The sequence below is a fragment of the Nyctereutes procyonoides genome, unplaced genomic scaffold (genome assembly GCF_905146905.1).
Source record: "Nyctereutes procyonoides isolate TBG_1078 unplaced genomic scaffold, NYPRO_anot_genome, whole genome shotgun sequence".
NCBI lineage: Eukaryota > Metazoa > Chordata > Mammalia > Carnivora > Canidae > Nyctereutes > Nyctereutes procyonoides.
The window spans coordinates 27,874,241-27,896,516 of NW_026575140.1; the positions used below are offsets into that span (position 1 = coordinate 27,874,241).

General features: G+C 53.9%; 1 protein-coding gene across 1 annotated transcript in view; it reads right to left on the reverse strand.

Moving 5' to 3' along the window:
• The window catches only part of CAMTA1 (calmodulin binding transcription activator 1), a 1,317,854-nt gene that overhangs the window by 256,407 nt on the left and 1,039,171 nt on the right, over positions 1 to 22,276 (reverse strand). The gene's annotated exons all lie outside the window — the stretch shown is intronic.

A 22,276-nucleotide genomic window follows, 5' to 3' on the forward strand; every position in this document is an offset into this window, starting at 1 on the left:
TAGGGCACCTCTGTAGGAGGACAGGGTGGGGGGGGGGTAGACAGAGGCCCTTCCCTGCCCTTCCTGATCTGTCCTGGAGTCAGGGTGTAAGCACTGGAGCTAGACTTGGGTTGGAAACTCCCAGGAAATTCTTAAATTGCGCAGAGCAGAGGACTGGGAAAGCCTAGGGGTGGGTCGGGGGGGGGGTTTGGTCTCCTTGAATCTCAATGTCCTTATTAGTAGAGGGTGGGGACGGATGACTCAGATCTTGCAGGTTCGTTGGGTCAAATGAGATTAGTGACATGTTTTCTGTATGGGGGTACAGGAGGTCTTCCTCAATTTCCCTAGATGTACCCTCTACTCCCCAGCAGGGACACCCCTTCTCCACCACAGGCCCTGCGAGTTCCCTAGCTCAGTGGGCTGCTCACTCTCCTTGTTCCCTAATAGACACACAGTGCCTTCCGCCACCTTCAGTCCCTTGAATGATGTGGGCACTTCGTTTCCTGGAGCCTGGGAGCTGATTCACACATCTCTTTTGACCCTTGTAGAGAAGCGAGAAGCTGTGGGCCATCCCTCAAAAAGTGAAACACAGAATTACCATATGACCCAGTCACTACCAAAGGATTCAAAATTCAAAGGATCCTCACACCAGCACATGCACACACACTCACTGCAGAGCTCTTCGCAAGAGATGGAAGCAGCCCATGTGGCCATCAGCGGATGGGAGGAGAGACAAAATGTGGCACAGCCACACACCGGAACATTGTGCGGCCATGAAAAGGAATGGAGTGCTGACACACACCATGACGTGTGTGAACCGTGAAAACATTGTGTGGAGTGAGAGAACCGGACCTGGAAGGCCACATAGTGTATGATGCCTCCATAGGAAACATCCCGAGTAGGCAAAGGCACGGAGCCAGAAAACTGCTTGACCCAGGGCAGGGGGCCCAGGGTAGGGGGGTGGGAAGGAGAGGGGGAGGTGATAGTGGCATAACCCCGTGAATGTTCTAGATACTGCTGAATTGTTCACTTTAAATGTGTCAATTCTATGTTATGTGAACCTCACCTCAATGAAAAACAAAACAGAGCAGTCCCTGTGGCTCAGCGGTTTAGCGTCACTCTCAGCCCAGGGTGTGATCCTGGAGACCTGGAATCGAGTCCCACGTCGGGCTCCCTGCATGGAGCCTGCTTCTCTCTCTGCCTGTGTTTGTACCTCTCTCTCTGTGTCTCTCATGAATGAATAAATAAAATCTTTAAAAACAAAACAAAACAAAACTGTGGCTCGGGGAACAAACGAGAGTCAGGGACTCCATTGCACCCAGTCCCTGGAGATGCTGCCTTGGCTTCAGGAACTCGAGAGGACCCAGGAGATAGAGGCCCATCTGCACCGTACCTATTCAGCTGGCGTACACTTGCTGAGCATCATCCTGTGGGAGGCCCTCTCAAGGCACTGGGCAGAGCTGAGCCTGCCGTCTGGGGCTCATTTCTCGGGGTAGGGGCTGGCCCACCCTGCTTGCCTGGTTTCTTGCCTAGTACACCTGCTGTCTAAGTCTCAGCCCTTAAGTGAGAGCTGCCCCACCCCTTGGCGACCCATCTCTTCACTTTCTGAGTCCTGTCTTCTCAGTGAGCCTGTCTACTCCTCATGGGCAAGGGCTTGACCTTACCTTTTCCTTCTGCTGACAACCTCCATCCCCAACCCCAGGTCCTCACAAGGCCCAGCACAGAGGACGTAGTGGGGAATGGCACATTGTTGGGACCCAGCTCAGAAGGAACAGGATTGCCAAGGGAAGGAGGCCAAAAGACCGTCTGGGTGGGCTGGGGATGACTTGCCCTATTAGTGCTTTGTGGACAGACGCTCTGTTCAAACTCAGCCATCTATCCCAGGTCTTGCAAGGAGCCTCTGCTGAGGAGGAAGAAAGGACAGAAGGCGTCCCTCCCCCTTGAAAAGCTTCTCAAGGTGGTTTGGACTCACGTTCCTCTATGTCTCCCCAATCCTGGCACTGAATGTTCTGGTTGGGTCAAGGACGGACGGAGGAAAGGTTGCTTAGGAGAGGTGGAGCCTGAGCTTCCAGCAGGGAGGAAGGTTCCTCATCTCTGCATCCACAGAGCAGACCCCTCCCTCCCCTAGTAGAGCCAGGCAGATGACAGCGGGAAAGGAGGTCCCATGAGGCCAGGGCCCAAGGCCTGAGCTGCTCTCAGCCATCTAGGCAATGGCAGCTGCTCTGCATGCCAAGATCTGAAGCTCTGGAAACCCACTTTCCAAAACCCACCCCTGTAGGTTCTGAAAGGTGCACTCTGCAAAGGAGAACATAAATGCAAATAGCTCTCTACTGGAGCAGAGGCTGCTCCCACATTTTAATGGGGCTGGGTGGGAGGACTGGTCTCCCTGGACCAGAAGCCTAAGCACAGTGGGGGTGGGGGTGGTCTCGAGGCTCAGCAATGTGTACTTAAGTCTAGCAGCGGACCCTCCATCCATTAAACCAAGGCCCTGCCTGGGCCTCTGTAATTACACCTGTATCTCCCGGGCAAGCGCCTTCCTCAGCCTCTCCGGGGAAATAACAGATTGTCCTGCAGCCTCTAGGAGATGAGCCTCCCTGGCGGTGGAGGCAGTGGGATAGATTCTTAATGGGGAGAGGCCGACATCCTACACTTGGCTGCTTTCTTGGGGCCCCGTCAGAGGGGCTCTGACCCACAGCCCTGCATTTTATCTGCCTTGTGAGAGATCTGCAGGTTCTAGAAAGAAAGAATGCAATATTTTAAAGTGTGTAATGACATGCAGGCTGCATGTGGTACAAATTTCCTGGGTGTATAAAATGGGAAAGAAACAGGTTTTCTGTCGCCTGCAACTATTCGGCAGCGTTAAAATATGACTCGTTGGAATCCAATATGCTGCTAACCTGCAAGGGGCGGTATTGAATCTTGCAGGCAGAGCGGAGAAGTGGCGGGCTTGCAGCCCCGGGCACCTGTGGATAATTCAATCCCACCTGTCTCTGTTCTGCATCTATGCCGCTTACAAGGCCAGTGAATGCCGCCGCTCCTTCCCTGCCCTCCTCGCCCCTTCACACCAGAGGTGGGCTGAAGCCTAAGGCCCCTTGCTTTCCCTCTGGCTGCGGCTGATAACAAAGCCCCCTCATGTGGTGCCACGTTTTCCGTGTTCTGCAGAGAGCTCGGCTACCTGGGGCATCCCCCTGGGCTTTCGCACGTGTCTGGTCAAAGTTGCCTATGCACGTGCCACTGCATGCAGGCTACAGGCACCCGTCCTCCCTCTGGCCTCACAACCACCCATCAGGGTGGGAATTAGCACCCCCGCTCGGTGGAGGATGACCCCAAGCCTTACAGAGGCCAAGACTCTTCCAAGTTCATTGGGGATTCTGATCAGGGCCGCCTGGAGGGTGGACTTAAAGCCAAAACCCATGGCCCTGAGCATCTGGACTTGGCAGGACTTCACCCTTCATCTTGTCTCCCCATGCAGGACACTGAGCCTTAAGGGTAATGTGACGGCAGGTTCAAAACTGGAACCCAGACCCACTGTTCTATCTTAGTCCCAAGCCAAGGCCTTTTCTCATCAGCCAGGGAGCAGCTTTGAGAGGACAGGAGGAACCAGCATTTACTTAGGCCTATATTCTGGGAGAAGACCTTGAGGCCATGGCCATGAAGGTGGGTTCAGGACCAGAGTGCGGCAGTGGCTGCACCTGTCCTTGGGGTGCTCTGGCCACATCCTCGTTCATCCTTGTAAGAGCTGGTCAGTCTCCTCTGGTGCCCTGACATGAGATGAGAGAAGGAGCCTCATCTCAGGAAAATGGGGCCCCTGCACCCAACTGTGGGCACAGTTTCAAGTTAGGAAACCCCAGGCCCACCCTAAGGAGGGGAGCCAAGTCTGGCATCCCAACATGTAATCAGTTCTGTGACTTGTCCACGGCATGCCCCACACTCCTGGGGTCAGCCTCTGCCATCTTCCTTAAGAATGTGTCAGCCAGCCACCACTCAGCAGTGGTTTCCGTCAGGTTTCCTGAGCCTCTCTGGCCATGGCCCCCACCACCTTCTAACTAAAGGGGTCCAGACAGGCCATGTGGGGATCACCATTCACAACGGGTTACTGGCCATTGTGGGAAATATTTTGGTTCTCTACCTTGAAACGCTTTTCTATCTTTGTGCATAAAATATCCCCGATAGCTGCCTCAGAACAAAGGGGCCCCTCTGCAGGAGGCCTCAGCCAAGTTCCCCCAGCCAGGTACCAGCTTCTCCACTGGCACGTGGTCCTTCCTCCAGGCCTTGGAGGCTCAGGCCCCCTGAGGCATGGGATTTCGCCCTCTCCTGTCTGCTGAGCCAGTGAGCTGGAGCTGGAGGCCCTTGCAGCAGGGGTCACTTATCAGAACTCTGCCCAGGAGAGCCCTCACTCCCATATCTGCTGCCAGTGGGGAGGAGCCCCTCAACACCTGTGGCCTCCTCCTCACTCCAGAATCTGTCCAGGGAAGGAGGACAGAGGTGGGAGAGGCCAGGGCACCCAGACCTTCTGCTCTGCAAATGCCCAGGGCTGCTGTGAGGGGGGAAGAGCTGGTGGCAGAGGTGAGGTCTGTGCACTTGCTGGTGACAGTGACATGGGCAATCAATGGGCTGGGCTGGTCATCCTTCTGCTCCTTGAATGTGGGAAGGGTGTTAAGGGGGTCCAGAGAAGTCAGGGCTGGGAGGTCAGGGAGCCTCAGTGTGGCCGGCATGCAGTAGTGGGTCCATGGCCTTGGGGTAAGGGCCCTGGTGGGGGAAGTCTAGAACAGGCAGGGATAAGGGTGGAAGCCACCAGCTCTGAGAACTTCAGGGAAGATGCCACGTGGCACCTGTGAGCCAGCCCTGTGGTCACTCAGGTCCCGTGCTCAGCAGCCCCCACCCGGCCTCACAGGCCTGTACACATGCCCACACATAACTGGCCCCATGCTCTGACTCAAACTGGCTTGATTTTGCCCTCCCTCCAGCCAGCACCCAGCCATCCACACATAGCAAGTGTTCACTGCCTCTCTTGAGAGCAGAGTTCTCAACCTGGGGTGGGTTCACCCCCAGAGGACACCAGGCAATGTCTGGGGCCACTTCATGTAGGCATGATGGTGTGGTGGCGCTGGGGAGTGCACCCTGGGGTGCCAGGCAGCCCCCACCACGAACAATGACCCAGTCAGCAACACACAAGTGGAGAAGCACCGCTGTAGAGCCTCAGCTCTATACCTGGGAGGTGGGGGCACACCACCTGTGCTGCCCGCAGAGAGCTGCTTATACTCCAGTCCAGGAGACCAGGTGCCCACAGGAGCAAAGGCAAGGCCATGTGTACAGTTTGGGAGAACCCTGGAGAATACCCCTCACTCAGCCCTCAGGAGGGCCTTCCAGGTATGCAGGACAGAGGGCCCCACAGAGTCAGCCCTGGGGGAGAGGCAGCCCTGGAGGAGAGAGCCCCCCACTGCTGGCTCAGCTCCCAGAAGTCCTCCCCCCACCCCCAGCAGCTCTGAGGCCACGTGTCACCTGGGCTCCCTGAGGCCGGTCGCCTCCCGAAGCGGGATTCCCTGTGTCCCGTGGGAACTGAGCCTCAGACAGATTCTCACCCTCTCTGAGCCTGTCAGGCTGTGCAGCTTTTGTGATCAAATATTGTTATATTTACCTAAGGATCGGTTAGGAAGCAATTTTTGAGATGATGAATATTTAATGCAATATTTAAATATTTAATAGGAACTTTTTCAAACCTGACTTAATAATCCATGTCGTAGGGAGAGGAAAATGGGGGTTGTGTTTTAACATTTTCACTTCCTCTAGTACTCTCCATGTTTGCCGGGCTTATTTTTTTTTTTTCTTTTTCACGGCAGAGTTTTAATTATACTCAATATTCCAGAGAGAAATTCTTTTCTCATTAAAACTTAACTCTTGCCGACAGCAAGGTGAGTGGGTGGGTGGAAGATGCATCAAGTTGGAAAGTGTTCGGAGTAGAAAGGGGCTCTTGCTTTCATCTGCATGCTGGCCTGATTGCCTTATTTTCCAGATGAGGGAAGTAAGGTCTGTCTGTCTGTCTGAGGTTGGGCCAGGCGTCAACGGCCTTGCCCAGAAGTCAGGAGCTCCATCCATGACACCACCTTCCTCCTGGACGTTTGCTCAAGTCAAGGCCCAGCCCCCAGCTCAGCAGGGCTCACAGCAGGTGACACCTCCAAGTCTGGGGCCCTCCACCCCTGGCCATTACTAAGTGCAGCAAATTGAGCCTTTCACCACTTAAGAGGTGACTATAGACTTTCTTGGAAGAAAATTCAAACTAAGTGCGAGACTCTTCTAACATGAGGGTAGAGGTGATGAAGCCCTGCTGGAAGCCAAGTCCTTGCCCTGTCCTGCGTGCCCCACCCTCTCCCTGGGTTCCTCTGGCATCACGAAGTCTGTGCCTTCCAGTTCAGAGGTCAACAAACTCCTTCCACCCTGTGAGGGGTCTTAGGACAAACCCATCACTCCAGGCAGAGCTCCTCCTGCCCTGCCCCAGGTCCAGGGTCACCTTGGGCAGTTTTGCTCTGGCTGGCCACTCACAGACTGCAGGCTACCCCAGCCTTGCCTCACAACTCTGTGGGGGTGTCCCTCTGCTGTGTCCCTTCAGACTCAGCTCAGATCACAGCTCCCATGGGCTCCCCACTCTTTACCCACCCTGTCACCACCTCCTTTCTGTGGGCCCTTCTGCAATCTCTTCTCATAGCATCTTCTCTTCCCTGCTTGGATCACCCCAGAGGCTCTAGCTCCCTCCTTCCCAGCACTCTGAATCTCCCACATGGGAGGCCCAGGCCTTTCCCCTCTGCTCCTCAGCCCTTTCTTGGTCTCCTCCATCTACACCACCCCTGTGCCCCATCTGTTCAGGCCACCTGCATCTGAGTGAATTCTGAGTATCCCTCCAAAGCTGCCTAGGCACCATCTCCTCCTGGAAGGCATAGAGGTAATCACTCCTTCCTTGGTGCCATAGAGGTGGCTGGAAGATGCTTTCATTGGAGCGCATTTCACTTAGCATCAGAGGCTGTTTCTAGCCCGTGTCCCCTGCCAGACTGCAAATTGTACATGGGGTGGGTTCATGTCATGCACATTTCTGTATTCTCAGTGCCTGGCATAGTTGTTGGCAGACATTAGGCACTCATTTGTTTGTGGAATGAACATGCCACATACTTTCAGACTCTATGTCTTTCATCTGTTTTGCTTTGTTTTTGAAGTGTTGGGGAAAGCTCTGTTTCTAGGCTCAGTGAACTCGCATTTGTCCCTCCAGGTGCCGTGCAAACACTTGCTTCTCCTCTGATCTGGCTCTGACTTTCCCAGGGAGAGCTAGGTGGTCCTCCTCGGCTTCCCTGCCGCTCCCTCCCTAGGTGGGAGCTCCTCGGTGGCAGGAACTCGGCCTCCTTAGCTTCCCTGCCCCCACCAGCCTGGTGCCAGGGAGGGAGAAAGCAACACACAGCTGTGGGCTGGACAGAGGGAGTCCACCTTGGAAGATGGGTGCAGCCCACCCTGCCTTCCCCACGTGTGTTCTGAGATCTGCTCAGGCTGGCACAAGCCCTGAGTCACGCTGAGGGGGCGCTGTGGCAGGAGAGGCCCAGGCTGAGCTGCTGGATGTCCGTACACTGCATGGTGCTGAGCACACAGTGAGTTTTCAAACACTACTTGAGATATCTCAGGTTCCAGGGTAAAGGTTATCCTTGGCAGGAGTGCTTGGACATGGCCTCACGGCCACGTGCCAGAGACAGGACATGAGAGATGAAGGGCTGACATCTTTAAGACGGTAACTCTTTTAATAAGGAGTCTTTAATTATTTAGCAAAACAGTGGAAGAGGCCAATTCAGCTAGGAGTGATAGTTTTAATCTCACTGAGCACCAGTGGGTTTCCTCCAAGTGAAGGAATTTAGCTTCTCCCCTCTTTCCCCCATCCCCCTCCCAAACTCTTGCCGTCTCTGTCCAGGGGTCTGAGGGAAGGCTCACGTGGCTCATGGGTTGATCACAGGGTGTGAGCCCATGGATGAAAAATGATGCTTCCAGGTCCTTGTGTCTGGGCAGAGGTGTGGGTGGGAGGGAGGCTGGGCCTCCCTGTGGTCTGTGCAGCCAGAGTCCCTCCAGAGGCTGCCTTGAGACTCTGACCCAGATGCCAGGAGGCAAAAACAGACAGACAAAAGGGTGCCAGGACCTGAGGGGCCATGGCAGTTTGCGTGTGCCCACCCCTCTGCCTAGAACCCCCCATTCTCACTTCTCCCCCAACTCCTCCATCTCCGAAGGAAGCAGCCCTGGTATCTGCCTATTCAGAAAGTCCTCTACCCCTGCTCCAGGCTTCACTCTGTGGGATACTAACCTCAGTGCACTGCAGTGATCTCTCTACTTATACACCTCCCCTATCCTACTCAATGCTGCGGGAAGGTGAGAACAGGTTCCCCGAGCCTCAGCAGGATCATACGCCAAGCAGGAGCTCAGTGAATGTTATTTTGCTGACGCGGTCCAGCCCTCGATCCCCAGAAGATGTTGATCTGCATATCGGGGCTGGGTGGTTCTCTACCTGCCTGCTCTCCCTGGCACCACCGCCAGACCACCATCTCTGTGACACTCCAGAGGCCACCTCAACCCAGCATCTGTGAACTCAGCAAGCCTCTGCTGATGTGCCAGGCCCTGTGCAGGCTCTGAGGATGCACTGGGGACCGGAGTTGACATGGTCCCTGCCTCCTGGGGCCTACTGCTTGTTTGAGCACAGCCACAGGTTTCAGGAAGACCATCTCACATATCAGGGGCAGGTCAAATCTGGGACTGAGTCATGAACAAGAGGCTGCAGTGCTCAGTGGTGGGAGTGAGGGTGAGAGGGTTGTTACTGAGGCTTTGACCTCTCAGGAAAGCAGCACCCTTGAGCTGGCCAGGAGTCAGGGACAGTGTCTCTAGAAGCAAGAACCATAGGAGGCAAGTATGAGAAGATCAGAGGATGGGAAGACACCATATGTCTGGGTTCAAAAGGCCAGTAGAGAATGCGGTGCCTGGGAAGACCAGGGCGGTGGCCAGCCGCTCCCTTCTGTGCCTTGGTGAGGAGACCCCGCTGCTTCCCCAAGCACCACACCAAGCCCTCGCGTGGGTAGTGCTGACTCCTAAAACCCAAATCCTCAACACAGCCGGGAGCTCTGGGTACCAGCTGCTGCCCATCTTCAGCCTCTCCCAGAGTATCCTCCACCCTGGTTTGCTGTGTGTCTGGCCACCCTGGTCCTGGACGCCAGCCCTCCATGCCTACCAGTTCCTCTGGCGGGGCCCCATTCATGCCCTTCTCTCCCTGGGGAGCAGTCCTGTGACCTCCCCCATGCCCCAGCTCTTCACACTGCAGCCCTAGGCTCTCCTGGGAGCTCAGTCCAAACGTTCCTTCTTCCGGATGGTCGCCCTGCCCCCAGACCAGACAGGCTCCTCGGTTACTACTGCTCTCCCTGACCCTGTGCCCTCCATGGCCCTCGCCACCACCAGAATGGAGCCGCAATGTGGGGTCTGTGTGTCATGTCTGTTCTCTGCGGGAACACCAGCCCTAAGCAAGGACCATGCTCAGATTAGTCCTTGTAAATCTCTGAATGCCGGCACGGTACTAGCAAATAGTCGGCACTTGATAAATATTTGTAGGATGTCTAAAAAGTGCCTCACAGAGGTCACCTTATGTAATCCTAATGACTACCTGATGAGGGAGGTCCCAGTGGTATCCACATCTTGCCAGCAGCCAGAGGATGGAGGCTCCAGAGAGGGTAAGAACCTCAGCCGAGTCACATGGTGACTGAACTACGGAGGTGGGATTTGAACCCAGGGCTGCTCTGACTCCAAAACGCATATTCTCAACTGGTGCACAATTCTGACGTCAAATCATTGTGGGGTCTGCTTTGGGCAGAGCGGCTTCCCTCCGGCAGCTGCTGCCACCACCTCCACGAACACAGTCTGGCCATTGGTATGCAAACCTGCACCCTCCCCTCCCGGGCCAACTGCTCATCTCTGCATATTTCTTTATTAAAATAGGGATACTTTAATCTCGGTCTAATTTTGTCTTTAGGGAAGCTCTGTCCCCAGGCTGCCTGCAGCTCGAGCCCTCAGGAAGCGGGCGCCTACTTGTGATTCAGGCCGGCGCCTCCATCTGTCAACACGTTCGTCTCCTGTATCTGCCATCTCTTATTTATAATCCCGCTCAGATTAATGAATGACAGTAGTTCTCATCACAGGAAATTTGATTAATCAATTTAAGTGCTTAATCACCACAGCCTTGTTGAGCGCTGAACATAAGGGATCTCGCTTTGATGTAGATGAATTCCAGAAAGAAATGAGAGTCGAAACCAACCAGTCAGCACTTCTCCCTGGAAACACAAGGGGTGAGGGCAGCTTTGGGGGAAGTCCTGGGGGTCCCCAGGAGCCAGAGGTGGGGGCTCTTGAGAGAGCCCTGCTGGCTGGTGCAGGCACAGAGCAACCCTCTGAAATTTCTGGAATCAAGGCCTCCCTAGGCCCTGATTCTGCCCGGAAGGAAGCCAGGTCTACCCCGACAGGAGCAGGTGAGCTCAAGCAGAGCCTGGCCAGGTCTAGGAACTGGGAGAAGCAGGTGTGACTAGGCATGGCACCTCGGTTGGCCGGAGGTGGGAGCGGTGGGGAGGTGTGGGGAGCTGCCAGCCACACTGCAGCACCTTGAGGACTTTATGCCCAATTATCAAGCGAGGCAAGCCACAGCACGCAACTGTTTCCTACTGGCTGCCCCCCGGCCAGGCTCAGCCCTACCTCAAGCTCCACCTGTGGAGCTGTCCTTCCTCTCAGCCAAACCCCACTCTGCCATCTTTTGAGGCTCAGCTCAGGACCCCATCTTCCAGAGAGCTGACTCTAGCTACATCTTTCTTTCTCTGAGCTCCCACCGCCCCTGCCCAGAGCCTGCCCCCTCTACACCAGCAGCCACTGCGGTACAGCCTGTGTTCACCTCTCTGAGCGCAAGAGTGGGGGGACCCTGGCATTGTTCTCTACCACTCAGATCAGCCCAGCCTGGGGCAGGGCACACCCCAGGCACTTAGTGTGACACCAGCAGCTTTTATGCTCAAGCCATCAAGACACAGACACTCACTGACCATCTTTCAATAGGAGTCAAGGGTACATGCCCTTGGGGGAGCAAGTCAGGATGACCTTATTCACTATTACAGCGTTTTTATTTGGGGGAATGCAGAAGGACCCTATTGTTTGGAATTACAAAAACAAAAACAAAACAAAACAAAAAACCAAAAAGCAAAAAACCAGAAACAGAACTCTCAACAACAAAACGTCTTGACTGGTAGAGAAACCCAGGAGCTCACTGAGGCTGGCACTTGCGGAGCAGACAAGGACCCACTGGACACCTCATGCAAAGGGGACAGGAGTTAAAAACAAGCATTTACCATCTGGTACCAACCGGACCAGTAAAACTGAGATGGAATCAGTGGCCCAAGGCCACCAGGAGGACAAAGAAGGGAGGAGAAGGAGGCTACTACTCCCTGAATGTTTATTGAGCATCTACCATGTCTGAACTCCACATTTATTTGAACCTCAGAATAGGGATCCCTGGGTGGCGCAGCGGTTTGGCGCCTGCCTTTGGCCCAGGGCGTGATCCTGGAGACCCGGGATCGAATCCCACGTCAGGCTCCCGGTGCATGGAGCCTGCTTCTTCCTCTGCCTGTGTCTCTGCCTCTCTCTCTCTCTGTATGACTATCGTAAATAAAAAATAAATAAATAAATAAAAAAAAGAAAATGAACCTCAGAATAGCTTCATGAGAAACCCAAACCATTGCAGTCTTGTGGCTGAGGGAACCAGGGTGTGGAGAGGTGCAGAGAGGTGAGGGCGCCTGCCTCCAAGCCATGGGAGAGGCGGCCGTGGCCTCCCTGCACCACACCTGCCTCATGGACTCTGAGTGCATGGGGCCAGATGCTCCCCAGCCCCCAGGGTGTGGGTGTCCTGGGGACAGCACCTTCATCTGCTTCTCCCTGGAAGGAAAGCAAATATCTGCTGCCGACAGGTAAAAAATGCATCTCGTGCTGTTTGTGATCGCTGCTATACAGAGAGAGGCTAATTTTGGAAACAGATTATTAAAAAATATATCCACTCTGAGCGGCATGATCAATCAGGCTCTCCAGATGCAGATTCACCCGGTGCTCCTGGCCTTCCTGGCAACACACGGCTCCTTCCCGGGCTGCAGTCCAGCCCTGCCCAGGCCTCCTTTCCCCTGGGGCTGCCCTGGCTCTGCGCCACCCCCCTCAACCCGAGGCTGCCTCTCCAGGCGCCAGTGAGGACAGCGAGGGGGCCAGGGTTCCTATTTGCTTACTCATCTGGAGCAGCTGTGACAGTCAGAACTGCAGCTACTTGGGCTCCTGGCTCCCCACCCCTTAGAGCACTGGGGGATGCAGCGAGCCCTCAGGCCCTGAACTGGAAACCTCTCTCCCCCAGGTGGGGGGCACAGAGAGCCCGAGTGCCTGTGCGAGGGGTCTGGAGCCTCTGTTTTCACCTGCGCAGTGGGAACAATGCTGTCTGTGCCAGGGGCTGACTCACCAGGTCTGTGTGGCATGTGTGGGAGCCCGATGCAGGGTCTGCCTGTTTTCCCAGAAGCTGCCTCCCTCCTTTGCCACTGAGACTGGCCTGCTGCACTTCTGCAAAGCCTCACAGAATCCTAGAGGTCATCCCACCAAGGGACCTAGAGCATCCTGGTTTTTCAAATGGGGAAACCAAGGCCCAAGAGGCCAAGCAACTTGCCCATATGCATCACAGAGTGCAGGTGGGTAAGGTGCTCTGAACCTGGGAAAGCACCAGACATCAGGATTTGCTCCCATAATGGGGGAGTGGGGTACTGAGCTCTCTCCCTTCCTCTGTCACCCACACCTGCACCCTGGAGGCCTCCGTGTTCCAGACGTCCAGGAATGGGCTCTGGATTCAGGAGGCTGTGTGGCTGGCTGGCCAAACCCTGCACATTCTGCACCCAGGCCTTCTTGCCAGAACCTGCAAGGCTCAGGAGCCCTGGGTGAGGCAGAAAGGTTTTTGGGACACCTACCCCACGCAGGCACTGAGCTAAGTCCCCATTGGGCCCTTATGGAAATACAGAGGGAGGAGTGCCATGCAGCTCACAGATGAGGAAACTGAGGCAGAGGACTGGCCAGCACTCATCCTAGCATGAGACCCTGGTCTGTCATAGTAGGTCAGGCCTTCCTGGCTCTGAAGTCCAGTGCTTTCTGCCTCACCAGGACATATGAGGCCCTCCTAGTTCTAAAGTCCACCTGATTCAGGGTTTGGCAACCCCGTGACAGGAATGGAGGCCACTCCCCTGCTTCTGCCTGTCTCTGATCCCCCTGCTTCTGCAGGTGGGGTATGTGGGCTATAGCTAAGTGCAGCAGAGAGAGGACAAGCCCTGGAGGGGGTCCTGGCCACCTCCCCGACAGCCTCCTTATTGATTCCTGGGACACAGGGCCAGGCTTCAGTCCCTGGAGCAAGGCTGGGGACTCATGACTGAGCCCCAGTCCTTGGGAGGCTCCCTCTACCTCCATAGTGATGGTCGCCCAGAGTGACCAAGACACTCTCCAGCTCACATCCCTCCCAGCTCCTAGTTGCCTGGCTACCCGGCCTGTGCGTTGTTTCTACTTCTTTCCAGAAGGTTTTGAAAGATCTCAAGAAAAGCTCTAGCTGGCTTTTTCCCGGAACAGACTCCTTCCCCATAAGGATGCCATTGTCCAAACATGCCCCTCAGACAATGACTCACTGCCACAAAGTGTCTGGGCCGCCCCTGACACGGGGCTGGAGGCCTCTGACCTGCCTGGACTCTGCTCACCCGCCTGCCTGGGGCGACAGGCCACAAGAGCCACAGTCCACAAGAGCTGGCATCTGCTCCCCCAATCCTGTAGCACTGGGCTTCCTCCTGCCTCCCAGACCCTGTAACTCTTTACCTGTGGTTCTTCGAACCTCAGTCAGATTTCAGCTCAAATGCCCATCTCTCAGTGAGGCCTCTGTTATTTTCTATCATGTTCCCATTTTATTTCATCCATAGTAGCTCTCATGCCCACTTGGGATAATTTTTTATATTTGTTGACCTTTTGTTTGTTTGTTTGTTTGTTTGTTCTGACTCTACCTAGAAAGTTAGACCCAGGGAGTAGAACCTTGCCCACATTCCTCCCTGCTGTATCCCAAGTAGAAGGACCGTGCTGCATGGAGCAGGTACCAGTAAATGCTTGAGCAGATGAACGAACGGGTGAGTGAGGCCTGCCGGCTCCAGACTTACCCTACAGGGGTCCCCTGGGGAGACAGAGACCCCTGTCAGGGCCCCCAAACCGCCCACAGCTAGTCTTCTCAGTTCTCCCAGGAAAAGGGTGTGTTTCTTTGCTAGTCAGATTAGGAAAACAGGTTGCATTATATTCTCTTGAAATTCATATGCTGAAGCCCTAACCCCAGGTACCTGAGAATATGACCTTATTTGGAAATAGGACCTTAAGGTGAGGTCACGAGGGCAGGCCCCTGATCCAAAATGGATGATGTCCTTACCTAAAGGGGAATACTGGACAGACTCACACAGGGAGAACCCATGTGAAGATGAAGGCAGGGGTCAGGGTCAGGGTGGCATGTCTATAAGCCCAGTGACACCAATGACCACCAGCAAAGTACCAGGAGCTGGGGCAAAGCCTACAACTGATCCTCCTTCATAGCCTCAGAAGGAACCAACCCTGCCCACACCTTGATCTTGGACTTCCAGCCTCCAAAGTGAGGAGAGGTCCTTGAGACCTGTTTAAGCACCCCCATCCGTGGTCCTCTGTTATGCACACTGTACAAATACATCCCCTTATGGGATGATATCCAGAGGCCGCAGGCCAAGGAGGGGCTGGGCCAGCTGGCTGGATGGCCAGAGACAGGCTCAGACCAGAGGCCTGTGAGGAGACAGACTGGAGTGTGGAGGGGCCTCTGCAGGGCCCCCTTCCACTTGGGCAGTCCCCTTGGCTTACCTGTAACTGCTCCCTTCCCCTTTCTGTTCCTAGCCCTACCTGGCCAAGGCTTCCACCTATGTTCAGAGACATTGAGATTGCAGATTGGAGAGATAGGTTGAAAATGAGATCTGTCCTCTCACTTCCCTGCCAGGGACCAGGCTTTGCATGCAGGTCAGAATGCACCCTGCCTCTGTGCCTGGCATGGAGGTCTCCGGTGTCTCTATGTCCTCCAGTGGAATAGCAGGGCCCTCAGCTCTCTGCCAATCCCACATTCCACCCCATACTGTCTGCACATAGGGATCCCAGCCTCAATCCTTCCCAGGTCTGAAGTTGGGAGCTTGCAAGTTCCTGAGAATCTGCATCACAACAGGATCAACTGCCCTGGAGTTCATTATGATGCTTCAGGCCTGTGGGTAGAAGGACAAGCCCTGGGAATCAGCATTAACTACCTGGACATCCGGGGTGGGAGCAGGGAATAAAGGACCAGGTCTGGCCAGGAAGGTCCTATCATCTGCAGGTGAGGGTGGCCGGAAGGAGGCTAGCCTGCTGGCTTGACAAGAAGTGTGTGTAGCCCAACCCTGTGCTAAGCCCATGAGACAGGACTTCAGGGCTCGTCAAAGGCACTGCGGGATCCTGGGAGAATCCCTCCAGGAGGGTCCCGATTTGGGGGTCCTCACAAGTGTACACTGGAAATCAGTCTCAGAACCAGCCTGCCATCTGGTCCCGAGGACAGCACTATGGGGGAGACTTGCCAGCTTCGAGTGTCCTCTCCTGCTGGGCCATCTTTTCCCGTGCCTGGCCCCCTCTTGACTTCCCTGCTTGGAGAGCTTCCTGGCAGCCTCAGGCCTAGGGGACAAGGCGAGGGCACATCTCTAATCAGTATGCACGCCAGGCTGTGCTGCTCGGAAGCTGAGAATCTACTTGATAAATATTGGGCGAAGAAGCCCAGAGCTTCCCTCTCCTGCTTGCAAATCAGGCTGGTCTCCTGCAGTGGACGGTGGTAGGGTGATTCCCAGCTCCCTCTCCTGCTCCCTCAGAGCCTCTGCAAGCTGAGGAGGAACCTTTGGCGGGGTGCAGCATGGCCAGGACCCTCAGTAGAGTGCTGTGAGCACAGTTATTATCAGGCCCCACCAGAAGCCAAGGGTGCAGGAGGAGGGGTGCTGCCCCCTGGGGGAGGTCATCTCGAGGGCCCTCTGCCTAGACCATCCGTCCTCCACAGAGCTCAGCCTTAGCACCAATGTGACTATGAGCCCCCACAACAGACCTCCAAACCTCTGCCAGACTAGGCATGCTGTAGGCCTAGAGTGTACTGCTGGCTACTTTCCCTGGTGATGAGGGCTCCTTTCCTGGAAAACAGTAAGGTTCTGCTTTAATCTATAGATGGCAGGAGGGCAAGGGCCCAGCTGGGAGCTGAGGCTGAGAGCCCCTGTGGAGACACACTGTGGCCCCAAACAGGATTCTGGAGCTTGGGGACTCCATGCCACAACATGACAGGATCTTGGCCCAAACTAGCACCTGATAGAGGAGTCCTGGGGCCTGCTCCCCATACAAGACTGAGCTCAGGGGGCCAGCAAGCTGATGCCAGGCTCATTTCAGAACATCTAGTACCTAGGAGAGTCCTAGAACATGTCCGGGATCTGGGGGCATTTGCTGAAGGAATGAATGAATATATGAACAAATGGTACATTCTTCCCATAATGGTACATTATGCCCAGGGCCCATAAGTAGCTGCTCTGGCTGAGGTAGAGAAGGTAGATGTCCCTGCCTGTGTCTGGGCTTAGCCCTGCTCTCTGAGTTCCTGCATTCCTTGGAGGGGACAAGGTCATGGCTGCCACAGTGAGCCAATCCCTAGGGAAAAAGCAAAAAGTGCTGTAGATGCTCAGAGCTATCGAGGGCAGGCCTTCTCTTTCCTGAGAGCAGGTTTGGAAAGGAGAGGAGAGAGGGAACTGAGGGCAAGGATGTGGGGGTACACTCAGGGGTAGAACTCAAGGCTGGTCCACAGGGGCCCCACTTCCCCTTCCACCAGGGCCTGTGTCCCCTGCACCAGGAGGGCTGATCCCACTTGCCTGTCTTTGGGGCCGAGAGCAGGGTTGCCCGCTGTCCTGGGATTCATGGGTCTCTTTTCCTTCACAACCTGGATGTTGGCATTGACCGGTCAAGACACAATGTTCCCATCCCACAAGGGTCCCTACTTGCTGCCCCTTTAGCCACACCCACCTCCCTCCCCCACTACACCCTGCCTAACTGCTGGAAGCCACTAATCCAGTCTCCATTTCTGTCATTCTGTCTTTTCAACAATATTATAGAAATGGACTCATCCAGCCTGCAGCCCTTGGAATTGGCCTTTTGCACATGGCAACGTCCTCTGGAGATTCATCCAGACATTGAATGGTTGTGGGTTTTAATAGTTTGTTTCTTTCTTTCTCCTACCAGTGAGTTAGCTACCACCAGTGGCCCCTGCATGCTAATGGCTTTGCCGGGACTGCCCTTCCCCGAGAAGCAGGCACCCGGAGGGACTCTGCATCAGGAAGCTCCTGGGTGGTCCTTGGAGACCCCACAGGTACAGGGCTGGAGTCGGCTGGACTGGGCAACCATATAGGTCAAGTGGCTTTCAGAAGCCCCCATATGCAAAGGTCCCATCTGAAGGGCTGCCAAGAAAAGGCAATGAGGTGTCACGGAGCCCCCAGCCCACCCAGGAGGAAAGGGGTCCTGGCGTTAGGAGAGAGGCTTAGACAGAGGTGGATGGTGGAAGTGGGCAGGGCAGCCCTTCCTCGCACCCCTACTTCCTTTTGGGACACCCACCACCACCAGCCTGTTGGAGACCAAGGCAGATCCATTTCCTGGGGGTGAACCCCCTCAGGGACATGGAGGGCAGGAGGCAAGAAGCCTGAGGTCTAAGGGACCACAGGGGTGAGCACTGGGCCCAACCACTGGAGGAAGGCTCCTATTTCCTTTCAGAGGGGCTGTTGGACCTGGAGACCCTTCTGGGGCCACCTGCCTCATTGCTACCTACATCCCAAGGGGGCTCAGCGCAGGCATCTCCAGCAAAGAATGACATAAACAAGGCCATAAATACCTCCCTCCTGGTGAAGCTGGGAGATAGGGAGGCCCTGGGTGGGGATAACCGAAGGTGACAGCCAAAAGGGGGACAGCAAATTTTGTTGGTGTGGAACTTGGACAACAAAAGTCAGCTGCTAATGGGAAGGAGCCAGCTGCCTTCCTCAGAGCCATGCTCAGGAGGGACTATCACTGTGCCAAAGATCTAGCCCTGTCCTTGGCCCTGCATCCTTGTCCACGTGGAGGCAGAGTGATGCCACCAGCTCCCTCCATCCTGGCCCAGCCATGGACCCTTCCACAAGGCTTCCTCACCCAGATGAGAGCCTTTGCTCATTCTCCCCGGTATGGAGAAGGATCTATGTGCCCCATCTCTTTCACTGCTCCTGGGACATGCTCCTCCTATCCCTGCTGGCCCTATAGGTCATACTGGAAACACTTGCAGAGCTACCTGGACCAAACTCCTGGGACCCCACTTGGTAGTCAGGGTTTCAATCACAGCTTCCATACTTCCTGGCTGTGTGACCTTGGGGGGGGTCACTTTCCCTCTCTGGGCCTCCTTCTCCTTTGTTGAATGGGGATGTTATACCTAGTTACAAGGTCACAAAGTAAAAGTGAGGCTGAAAAGAGAAGAGAAGAGAAGCATACGCTCAACCAACATTGGTTCTTGTGGCTCCAGCTCTGTCTGGGGTCCCCTCAGCTCCTTACTGCTCAGCCTTGCTCCGGGCTGCTTTATAAGCCTGGAACAAGGGTACAGGGCAGGAATTCACCCAAGGGGTCCTGGTCTGCAGATGGGCTGGGCCAGCTAGAGACATACTGAGGCAGGATTAAGTAGAGGCCACCAGAAGGCTTTACCCCAAAGTGGCTCTCTGTCCAGGGTGAGTAGTTGGAAGTAGCCCTTTGTCCATTTGCCCTGTGGGCTGCCCAGCATGGCACTGAGTCCACTTCAGGGACAGGCAGGGATTGAGGCCCACCAGGTGCCTGAGACTGAAGGCTCAGTGGGAGCTGAACTCCAAGTGGAAACTGGAAATCTGGATGCCCACGTGACTAGATCCTCTGGGGTAGGCTGTGATGACCACCTGGAGGCAGCCAGATTTAGTCGGAAGCCATGGCCAAAGGCTTCCCACTTCCCCCCTCCAAAGCTTCCTGACTGGGCTCGTTGGGCCCTGCTGATTGGCCCTGAAGGAGACATCCCTGAGTTCTCAGAAATGGCCCAGGAGAAACCCCAGGTGTCTGGTGGCTTCCTTTCATAAGGCTGAAACGGTACCTCTGAGTCGGCAGAAAGCTGCTCTCCCCGAATCCCCATAAAGTGTCCTGTGCTTCCACTAACTCATTGATCCACATGTTTTCCCAGGCCTGAAGATTTCTTAACTGTCATCACAAGGTTAGAAGAATTGTGAGTTGGAAAACCATGCAGCATATTAAAGTCAGGCTGAAATATTGCCACAATACAGAGAAATATTTTATATTTATTCTCTTTTAGAAATTGTTATAAAGGGAATATAATGAGAATGTTGCAAACGAGTGGAATATTTTCTTCTAACCTGACAATAAAAATATGTCAAAGGGATGCATGAAACTCTAATAGGAAACAGCTGATGGGCCCTGGAAGAGCAGGGATTTAGCAAAGATTTTGCTTGGTGCATTTACTAGCCCACAGGACAGAAAGAGAGGCTTCTAGAGCAGACTTTCCTGTGGGTAAATACACAGAGGATGGGAGAGGAGAGGGCCAGATGGTCTGTGTGCCTGATCAGGGCCTGGCACTGGTCAGATATCAGATAGGCTTACAAAGACCTTAAGGCACAGAGGCTCACAGAGCCTCAAAAGCGTAGAAGTATCATCACCATCCCCATCATCATCTTCATCATACCCATTATCACCATCTCCATCACCATCCCCATCATTTGCATTATTCCCATTATCATCACTACCATCCCCATCCTCATCATCTCCATCCTCACTTGTCCAACATTCTCCTCTCCATCTTTATCCCCATCTTCGCAATTATCTTCATCATCATCATCATCGTCTTCATCACTACCACTACCCCATCATCATAATCACCATCATCCCCATCCTCATCATCCCTGTCATCACCACCTTCCCCATAAGCTTATCATCACCCATCATCATGACAATCACCACCATCATCATCACCATCACCACCACCACCATCATGACATCATCATCACCATTGTTACCAACACCACTATCACTACCACCACCATCATGACAGTCATCATCATCACCACTACTACCATCATCATCCTGCTAAGAGTTTCCATTTGTTGAACACTTACAATGTGCTGTGCACTCTGCTATAAGATTTACACAAATTGCTATATTTTAACCTTACAATAATCATGTGAACTACCCTTAAGTTTATGATAAATATGGAATCCAATGTTTAATGAGATTTAGACTTTACTCAAAGACACACACTCTATGTGAAGCTCAAATTGGAACCCAGGTTATTCTGGCTCCAAGTCCTGACAACGCTTGTCTCAAATGGAAGAGCTTTCGTGAAACCTAAAAGCATGCCAACAATCTCAGAGTGGCAAGGAATCTTTTTTGTGCTGGGTATATATAAACTCAGGGCAGAAATGACTTATCCCATCACTGTGGACTGACCAGAGGAAAGTCCATTTAGTAAAGGCCTACTGAGTCCCTGCAGTGTACCAGCCGCTGGGGCTGAAGGAATCAGACATAGAGACCTCCAGCATGTAAATCCAGTATGCAAAGGCCATGCAACACAAGACGTGGGATAAAAGAAATCCTTCTAATTTGCCACAGAGGTGGAGGTGTTGGGACTTGAATAGGACTTTGAAGAAACTGATACAATTTCACCAGCTGGATATGGGCCAGGATGAAGTCACCCCAATGGAGAAGGTAGTGTGGAAAGTAGAGGTATAGTCAAGAGTTCCGAGTGATTTCAAAGTAAGATTCTCAGGGGGAAATGTGGGGAGGCCCTGAGGGCTCCACTGCAAAGCCCTGACCTGTGCTACATGGGGTGGGAATAGGGCTATGGACCTGATTCTGATGAGGGATGTGAGAACCACCAAGGCTACTGAGCAGGGCAGTGGGATGAGAGTCCCAGTCCCTGATTTGTGATTGGCCCTTGGCAAAGTCTTAGAGGCAGCAACCTATGGCTCAAGCATGCTTCTGTTTCCTCCCTTCTGAGTTCCCCCCTAAAGAACTCATTAACATAACACATCCTTATTTGCACCTCCTCCATGCTAGGCACTGTTCCAGGCACTGGGGTTGAAGGGTGAAGAAGCCATTCAAGGTCTGCCCTCTAGGGATCCACCTTCCATTGCACAGACCACATTTCTAGGCCAGGCTGCCCCGACCACCTGGCCAGGGTCCTGCTCCAGTCCATCCTTCCCAGCAACACCGATGTCCCCACAACTCCCCACGGTCTGTCAGGTGCCTAATCGCTTCACTGACCTCACCTCTCGCCCAGATAGCACACCTGTGTGCTAGTCATAGCCTTTTACAGACATATTTTCTGCAGATACCAACTCCAGTGTTGACTGTTTTGGGTCCGTGTGAGTTGGAAGGGGAGGCTGTGCGGGCAATTGGGGGGTGGGCTGCAGTAAGTCATGGCACCTTCCCTCTCTCTGCTTTGGGGCCTTTCTCTTGTTCCTAGGTCATCTCTGTAATATCTGAGAAATGCAGATTCCAAAGAACAGAGGAGCAGCAAGGCGCCTGGAGAAAACTCTGGAACCCAGAGCTAGCTCTACCTCAGGGCTGATCCTGGAGCATGCCACAGAGGATGACTGGCCACTAGTACCCCACTCCCTCCCTGAGGAACTGCTGGGATTATAACTCTTCTCTAGGCTGAGGGATGTGTGCAGAGGGCTGAAGAGCCATCCTGGGGGAAGGCTTTCTCAAATTGACATTCAATTTCCCATCGCTAAAAATATATCTGAAGCCAAGCCACTCAGGATTATAAAAGAGTCTAGAGATTGAACATTAAATACATATGCACTCAGTGTTGGGAAAGGTTTGACCTTCAAAACTTCCTTTCGATGAATTCCCAAAGAAAATACTATTTATACAGCTTAAAGCAAATTATTGTGTAGGCCAGTACTAAATCTTCACATTCCAATTTAGACCCTGCAGACCTTCCCGGAGGTTGGCTAATGCTGGCAAGCACGATGATCAGCCAAGTGCTCAAGAAGACCTTTCTGAACCCATTGCTGTAGAGATACTGAGTGTGGATCGCCCATAATCAACTTATAAATATTGCATTCATGCTCCTCACACCCAAATGGCTGGGCATCAATCCCTTCAGCTTAGT